This window comes from Pan troglodytes, chromosome 2 (genome assembly GCF_028858775.2).
Source record: "Pan troglodytes isolate AG18354 chromosome 2, NHGRI_mPanTro3-v2.0_pri, whole genome shotgun sequence".
Classification (NCBI taxonomy): Eukaryota; Metazoa; Chordata; class Mammalia; order Primates; family Hominidae; genus Pan; species Pan troglodytes.
In genome coordinates this window covers 185,780,143-185,787,749 of record NC_086015.1, presented here as the reverse complement: position 1 = coordinate 185,787,749, position 7,607 = coordinate 185,780,143, and the positions used below count along the sequence as shown (strand labels likewise).

The following is a 7,607-nucleotide window of genomic DNA, read 5'->3' as shown; positions in this document are numbered from 1 at the left end:
ACTGTTTGTCTCAGGGCTGTCTTTTTGCAGGTGTCTGAGTTACTTCAGGTGGTCTTTCTCAGTCACGGGGCTTTTAAATTGCCAATATCAAAATTACTGTGGTAATGCAGCAACTTATAGATCTTACAGTTATCAGATGATAGAGGCTGGTATCCTAGTAGCAGGAGCGTTGAGGGGAAATAAGACTGAAATAAATTTTAATGGACCTCTCTATCTTCCAATTGTGTTTCGCACACCTTCGACTTCTGTTTGGAGAGGTGAAGTTATATTTTACAATTTCAGAGAGGAGCAAACCTAATTTTTTTTTTTTTTTTTTTGAGACAGAGTCTCGCTCTGTTGCCCAGGCTGGAGTACAGTGGCGCAATCTCGGCTCACTGCAACCTCCACCTCCCAGGTTCAAGCGATTCTCCTGCCTCAGCCTCCTAAGTTGCTGGGACTACAGGCGTGTGCCACCATGCCTGGCTAATTTTTTGTATTTTTAGTAGAGACGGGGTTTCACTGTGTTAGCCAGGATGGTCTCGATCTCCTGACCTCGTGATCCACCTGCCTTGGCCTCCCAAAGTGCTGGGAATACAGGTGTGAGCCACTGTGCCCGGCCAGCAAACCTAAATTTTTAGGGTGATTTTGTCTTTACATATAGGGTAACTCCCAACACCAGACAGATGCAAATATCAGGAAATAGAAATCATTACGGCATCTATTCTGTATTTTATACTTTTCTTGACAAAGGATAAATTTGGGGTCTACAAAATCCTATAGCATCCCTAAAATGTTTTCTATGCTCTGTGCATATTTAAACCATCCTAAACAAAAACTAAGTTCTCTTGTCTCTGAGGGGAGATTCCCAGTGTCCCTTGAAAACCCTCTTCAATATTTTGCTAGTGTCACCGCTGCATGTTTAGCCCCATTGGTGTTACTTTTTCCCTAATTGAAGATGGAGACTAGCTTATTGCCACACTTCCTGTGGTGACACTTTGTGTCATTGCATCCCCGTCACTTACCATTGTCCCTCAATTAGCGTTTGCTGAACGAATGAATGAATGAAAAAGTACATGAATGAATGAATGAGTGAATGATTTTTGCTTCTAATGTACTCCATTGGCATGTCTCCTTTTTAGTCAGAATAATTCTAGTTCTTTCAAGTTTTATAAGGAATCTACCTTCTTTTTGAACACCAAAACCTTTTGGTTGGCTCTTTACTTAATGCTCTCTATGTTTTTCATGTTCCTTTTTGGTTTGAAGTCCAGAATTGGAGACCAGTGAAGTCTATCAGGTAAAAATGCTAAAACTCTTAGTAATTTATAGAATAGAGTAAAAAAGCATCAGTTCTTAGGACTCTGTGGCTATAACTGACTCAGGTCTAGCTTGTAGGCTTTGGGTCTTGAAATGTTTGAGTTGAAAGGGATTGAAGGAATTATTGTTAAGTGGTTTTGTTCTTTTGTTTTTGGTCTTGTCAATTAGTTTGTTTTGATGTAATGATTAATTAATGTGGCTAAGGCAAAAGTCTTTATCTCTTAGAAATACTCAAATATTTACAGATGAAATATTACGATTTCTAGGGTTTGCTTTAAAAAAACAGCAGGAAACAAGGGGCAAATTAAAGCAATAGAGATGAGACCAGATATATTGATAATTACTGAAGCTGGATTACTTATATTACTCTCAGTACTTTTATAAATAGATTTTTTCTTTTTTTTTTTTTTGCCAAGTCAAGTGAACATTTATTTTTGTGCCTTTCTTCCTATGTGCATTTCAAGTCTTTTTCAAAACAAGGCCCCAAGAATCTCCAGATTCAATTATGTCCCTGGGCTTGGTCGACCCCTGCAATAGTCTTAGGGAGCCTTGTACAAATGCTAGAGTTACTCATTTAGCAGCATTAAACCTTAGGAAAGAAGATGCAACAAAGCAAGACTCCTTCCTCCAAGGAATGTGCTGATTTCAGACGAGGAGGCAGCCAATGTGGAAAACGCTGGAATTTTTCCTCGGAACTGGACTGTGATGAGAGGTGCTTGCCATGAACATAGCTACTGTCTTTTCTTTGACCCTTCCTTTCCAGTTTTTGAAGATAAAGCAGGAAATAATCGTCTCTGAAGATACTTGATAAAAATTCCCAAAAAAACAAAATCACTGGCTTCCACTTCATTGATACAAATTGACTGCAGTTTGGCACCTGGGTCTAGTTCAGCAGGGGGATGAGCTGATTGATGCGTTCACCCCAATAGCCAGATGTGCCCATCTCCTTGAGGATGCCCACTCTATTTTTGGTAGCATGGCAGGCCACCGAGAGGTGGAAAGGGTGCAAGAACCATGAGATCTCCTGGAAATGCTTCCCTGGGAGCGCAATTTCATGAATGAGGTCTTCCAAGCAAATGACACCAAACTTCCCCAGATGCTCCTCAATCGCTGTGTTGTCTGTCAGAAGGATGGTCTTATTCTTGACCTTGGCTTGTCCACATTTCAAAAGAAGTTCCCAGAGAGACTTCAGATTTGGAAATCCCCAGGTCACACAAGGTTCTATTATATGCAGCATTTTTAGGTTCTGAGGGGTGACTTTTACAGAGAAACCACTAAAAATTTTCTTTAGGCAAAGTCTTACAATGGTTCTCTGCACCAGTAAACTCACGCCATCAATCCTTTCGATGCGTACAACAAAGGCCAAGGAATGTTTATCTGGCAATTCCAAGTCATGAGGTTTCACTTCTAGTCGTCAAAGACTCACCTTGCCATATTTCTGCTGCCAGGAATCATGTAGGAATAATTGCAGTTGCTTAAACCTGGCCCTTTTCCTTTCCTCTGCTCCTTCTTTGCCAAAAGTGCCTGCTTTGCCTGGGTGGCTTTGAGGGCTTGATAAGCCTTCCTCTTTTTCAGGAGATTTTCTGGAACCAAAGGGATTTTTCTTTGCTCTTGCTCCGCCATCTTTCTAGTGTTGCAGCTACTCTAGATTTTTTCATAATACAAAGTTAAGAAAAATATATTTAGACAAACTTAATCATTCTAGATGAAAAAAACCAAGATCCAAACATCGCAGAGCTAACAAAACGGAGACTGGGACTAGAAGGCAAGTCCTCTGTCTGCCATTGACATGCTGTTTCTGGTAAACCATGTATCAGTTCAGCCTGTTGTGCTCTCCCTATAGACTTTATTTTTGTCATCATCATCCTGGTAATAATAACTTCAACATGCAAAGGCCATGAACAATTCTAGTCTACTTCCAACCTAACTTAGTTTACCATCCCCTGTGATTTTAATAAGCATAAAAATTTCCCTACTCCAGGTAACTATCAAAAGAGAAAAAAATGTTGATGTATCTCTTTGTTCTAGCATTCTTTGGAACAAAAATAGAGGATTGTTAGGGAAAAAAACCCAGACAAACATATGTGCAAGGAATTTCAAATAAGGAATAGTCACTAAACATATTTAAACTTTTAAACAAGAAATTGCACACTACAACAGAATCTAAATAATGTCCCAGAAGTAATTACTAATTTAAGTGTGTAATAAAATGATAAAATGCTTTGATAGAGCTCTGGCCTGCGGAGTCTCTGTGATACATCCAGCATCTTGGCAGCCATCCAAGGCCCAGAGTGGCTTTGAGTTTGGAATGTTTATTTCATCAGAAGCCAGGACCATCTCAGGAAGTCACCTGTGCCCAGATCACTCAGGGTTATGTGGTTTTATCCATGTTCCTCTGGAAAAAGAAACAGCGAGCATTGCTTCATTTGAAGGAAAGGAATAGGGGTTGGTCTAAAGAAGGGAGGAGAAGGAGAATTATGCGTGTACGGGTGGCTGAGAGTGGGTGTGGGAGGAAATAGTTGGGGAGTTTACTCATTCAGGTAACCCTAAGGTAAATACCGTGAAATGGTTAACAGCAAACTGTCAGAGTAGTGTAGCCGGAATACAAATGTGTTAGTAGGAAGTGTTAAGTCAGGTGATTTACTCAGGTGAGGAGAAGTACTTCAGGGTGAGCCCTAACTAAGAAGTTGCCTTCCTGTTCAGAAGCAGGGAGATTATGAGTGAGATGGCTCTATAAACCAGTGAGTGCCATAAGGAGGAATTTCTAAACTAATGTGGAATTCAAATGGCAGTCACTTCCTTAAATAGGTTTCAAAACATTTTGGATTAGGTTTAAGACAGCTCCTTTAAATGATTTGTACTTCATAGACGAGCCACAAGTATTCTGCCCATTTTTCCCCAATCAGAATTAATTCTCTCTGCTCATAAGATGCATGTCATCAGCATAAAATTATTCTCCTCCCCATACTTTTTTGATTGTACCCTCCAATTCCCAAGGTGATTTAAAACTTATAAAAAGAGGTTCATAGTAACGATGGATTTCAATTTTAAACAAGCTTCTCAGTGAGAACCAGTTTGACATTAAAGCATACTTCCAAGTGAATTGTGTATTCATTTAAAGTTTAGGAAAAAAATAAAAACAAACCCTGCTTTACTCCCACCCAGCGTGTAACTCTAGGTCACCACCCCTGGAACATTGTGTCTTTGAGCTTTGGACTGGATTTGCTTCTGAGGTTAAGAGAAGTGTGTGGCAGATGTTGGGAGGCAGTTGGGGGTGGGGGTGGGGAGCAGGGATGAAGGGGCTGCCAGATGTTGAGCGGGAGGGTGGAGTGTGAGGATAAAAGCCTGCCAGATGTCTGCAGTGCAGAATGTTAGGCACCTGCTTTCCATGATCTTCAGAGGATGATTTATATCACATAAGTAGGATCTCATAAAGGTCCTCCCCCAATAAATACAGAATTCAGGGCTCCAGTAATGATTTTCTGTATGGTTTCTTGCCTCACAGTATGTCTTTTTAAAAATTCAAGTTGAGGGTTATGTGAATGAAAATACACAATCAACCAATATATTTGTAAATAAAAGGGGGGGGCTTTACATTGAAATCCGTTGTTCTTAATTATAAAGACAATCACCTTTTATTTTCTATTTATTTTATCTTTCCAATAAGACAAGATTTGCTCTTCTCTCTCCCCATGATGGATTTAATAGATTTATTCATCAAGTTTTCTAAATTTAGACACCAAACTGATGTTTTTCTCCCACTGCTTAATTTTATTCTTAGCAGCACTTACATAAAGCCAGGCAGTGAAAGATATGGCAAAACTACTAGCTTGCTGTGATCTGGAATGCACTTATAGAATAAAATAATAATGAAGATTGATATACCAGGGAGACTTCATACCAAGTGTCCCTACTGAAATCTGTGTTATGCTTTTGGTTTTTCCCCACAGTGCTTTTGGCCACATGTTTCCTGTGGTTTTTAGGAGTCTAGGTTTTCCTTGTAATGCCTGGACTAGACTCAGTTCTGAGGGCATAGATGAGCCATATAAAAGAAAATATGTGGATCTTATAATTTGCTTGCATTTTAGGAAACTTTAGTGTTTTCTAGGTCTAGATTTGATTAAAACAGGTTAAATTTCACTCCTTGATCTTATTTGAAAGCCTTTGAAATAATTGTATTTGCACTGTTGGTGGGAGTATAAATTATTTCAGTCATTGTGGAAGACAGTGTGGCAATTCCTCAGAGACCTAAAGACAGAAATACCATTTGATCCAGCAACCCCATTACTGGGTATATACCCAAAGGAATATAAATCATTCTATTATAAAGATACATGCATGCGTATGTTCATTGCAGCACTATTCACAATAGCACAGACATGGAATCAACCTAAATGCCCCTCAGTGGTAGACTAGATAATGTGGTACATATATACCATGGAATACTATGCAGCCAGAAACAAACAACATCATGTCCTTTGCAGGGATACAGATGGAGCTGGAGGCCATCATCCTTAGCAAACTAACACAGGAACAGAAAACCAAGTACTGCATGTTCTTACTTATAAGTGGGACTTATAAATGATGAGAATACATGGACACATAGAGGGAAGTAACACACACTGGGGCTTACTGGAAGGTGAAGGGCAGGAGGAGGGAGAGGATCAGAAAAAATAACTAATGGGTACTAGGTTTAATACCTGGGTGATGAAATAATCTGTACAACAAACACCCATGACACACACTATTACCTATGTAACAAACCTGCACATGTACCCCTGAACTTAAGTTAAAAAAAGAGAAATAATTGTATTTGGTGAACTGGAGGGTGAACTAAGAGATGGAAAGATTGAGAGAGAAGCTATATTTGTCCCAGTGGCCCCTCAATCTTCAGAAAGCTCAGGCTTGTCATTCTTTCTGCACCACAGTTAGCAGTGTTGATCATTGCTCCTCTAGACTGCACTGGCATTCAAGCATTCAGTAAATAGTTATTGAGCACCTAGGAGGTGCCACTCTGCTAAGTTCTGGGAATACAGTGTGGAAAGAGGTTTCTTTCCTCTTAAAACTCCAGTGTACTGGGGAAGATAGACATTGAGCAGATAATTGTCGAAATACTTATTCACAAGAGGTAAGTTCTAAAAGAAAAGTGAGTAATGTGTGCTATGAGAAAGATAACAGGGGGGACTTTGATAGATGTCATCAGATAACCACGGAATAGATTGCTTTATGACTTGGCAAATTGCTTCCTCATTTGGAATCATCAGATAGCCACTCGGTTAGGCAAGTCAGCTTTAAATGTGATGGAAGGCAAGCGTTTTGTCAGGTGGTACTTTCTTGATTTCCAAGAAAATGAGAAATTCTTTTTTTGGCCTGTACTCCAGATTCTTCCAGGGCCAGATTCTTCCATAGTTGAAACTCGTTTTTACATTCAGGCTCTGGTTTTTGTTTTTCTAAATAAAAATTTAATTTTAGAATAGTTTTAGATGTATAGAAAAGTTGCGAAGATAGTACAGAGAGTTCCCATATACACCCCACCCAGTTTCCCCTAACATTTTATGTTAAGATGGTACATTTGTCACAATTAATGAACTAATATGGATACACTATTATTAACTGAAGTTCATGTTTTTATTTATATTTCCTTAGGTTTCACCTAATGTTCCTTTTGCTCCAGAATCCTGTCCAGTTTAGTTTCCTTGACTTTGGCAGTTTCTCAGATTTCTCTTGTGTTTGATGACCTTGATGGTTTTTGAGAAGTACTGATCAGGCATTTCGTAGGATGTCTCACTAGGAGAACCCTCATAATTTCCCCATGATTAGACTGGGGTTACGAGATTTTGGGAGGGAAACTACAGAGGTAAAGTGCCATTCTCATGACATCACATCAAGGGTACTTACTATCAACATTGCTTATCATTGTTGATGTTGACCTTGATTGCCTGCTGAGGTAGTGTTTTTCAGGTTTCTCTGCTGTAAAGTTACTCTTCCCCACCCCTTTTCATACTGTGCTTTTTGAAGGAAGTTACCATATGCAGTCTGTACTTAAGGAGTTATATTTCACCTCCTTGAGGGTGGAGTATCCACACAAGCTATTTGGCAGTCTCCTGCATGGGAAACTTGTCTATTCTTCCTCATTTATTTCTTTAGTCAATCATTTATTTATATCAGTATTGACTCACGGATATTTATTTTATACTTTGGGCTATAATCCAACACTATTTAACTTTGTGTCCCAAATTGTTCTACCTTTGGCTAGAAGCTCTTTCAGTTGGCTCTTATGCCCCTTAGACATAAGTGTATCTGTGTGTGTTTGT

General features: G+C 39.3%; 1 pseudogene; it reads right to left on the bottom strand.

Annotated features, from left to right (window-relative positions):
• Positions 1–2,176: 2,176 nt before the first annotated feature.
• LOC107970854 (large ribosomal subunit protein uL30-like 1) lies at positions 2,177–2,939 on the bottom strand (annotated as a pseudogene).
• Positions 2,940–7,607: the final 4,668 nt, after the last annotated feature.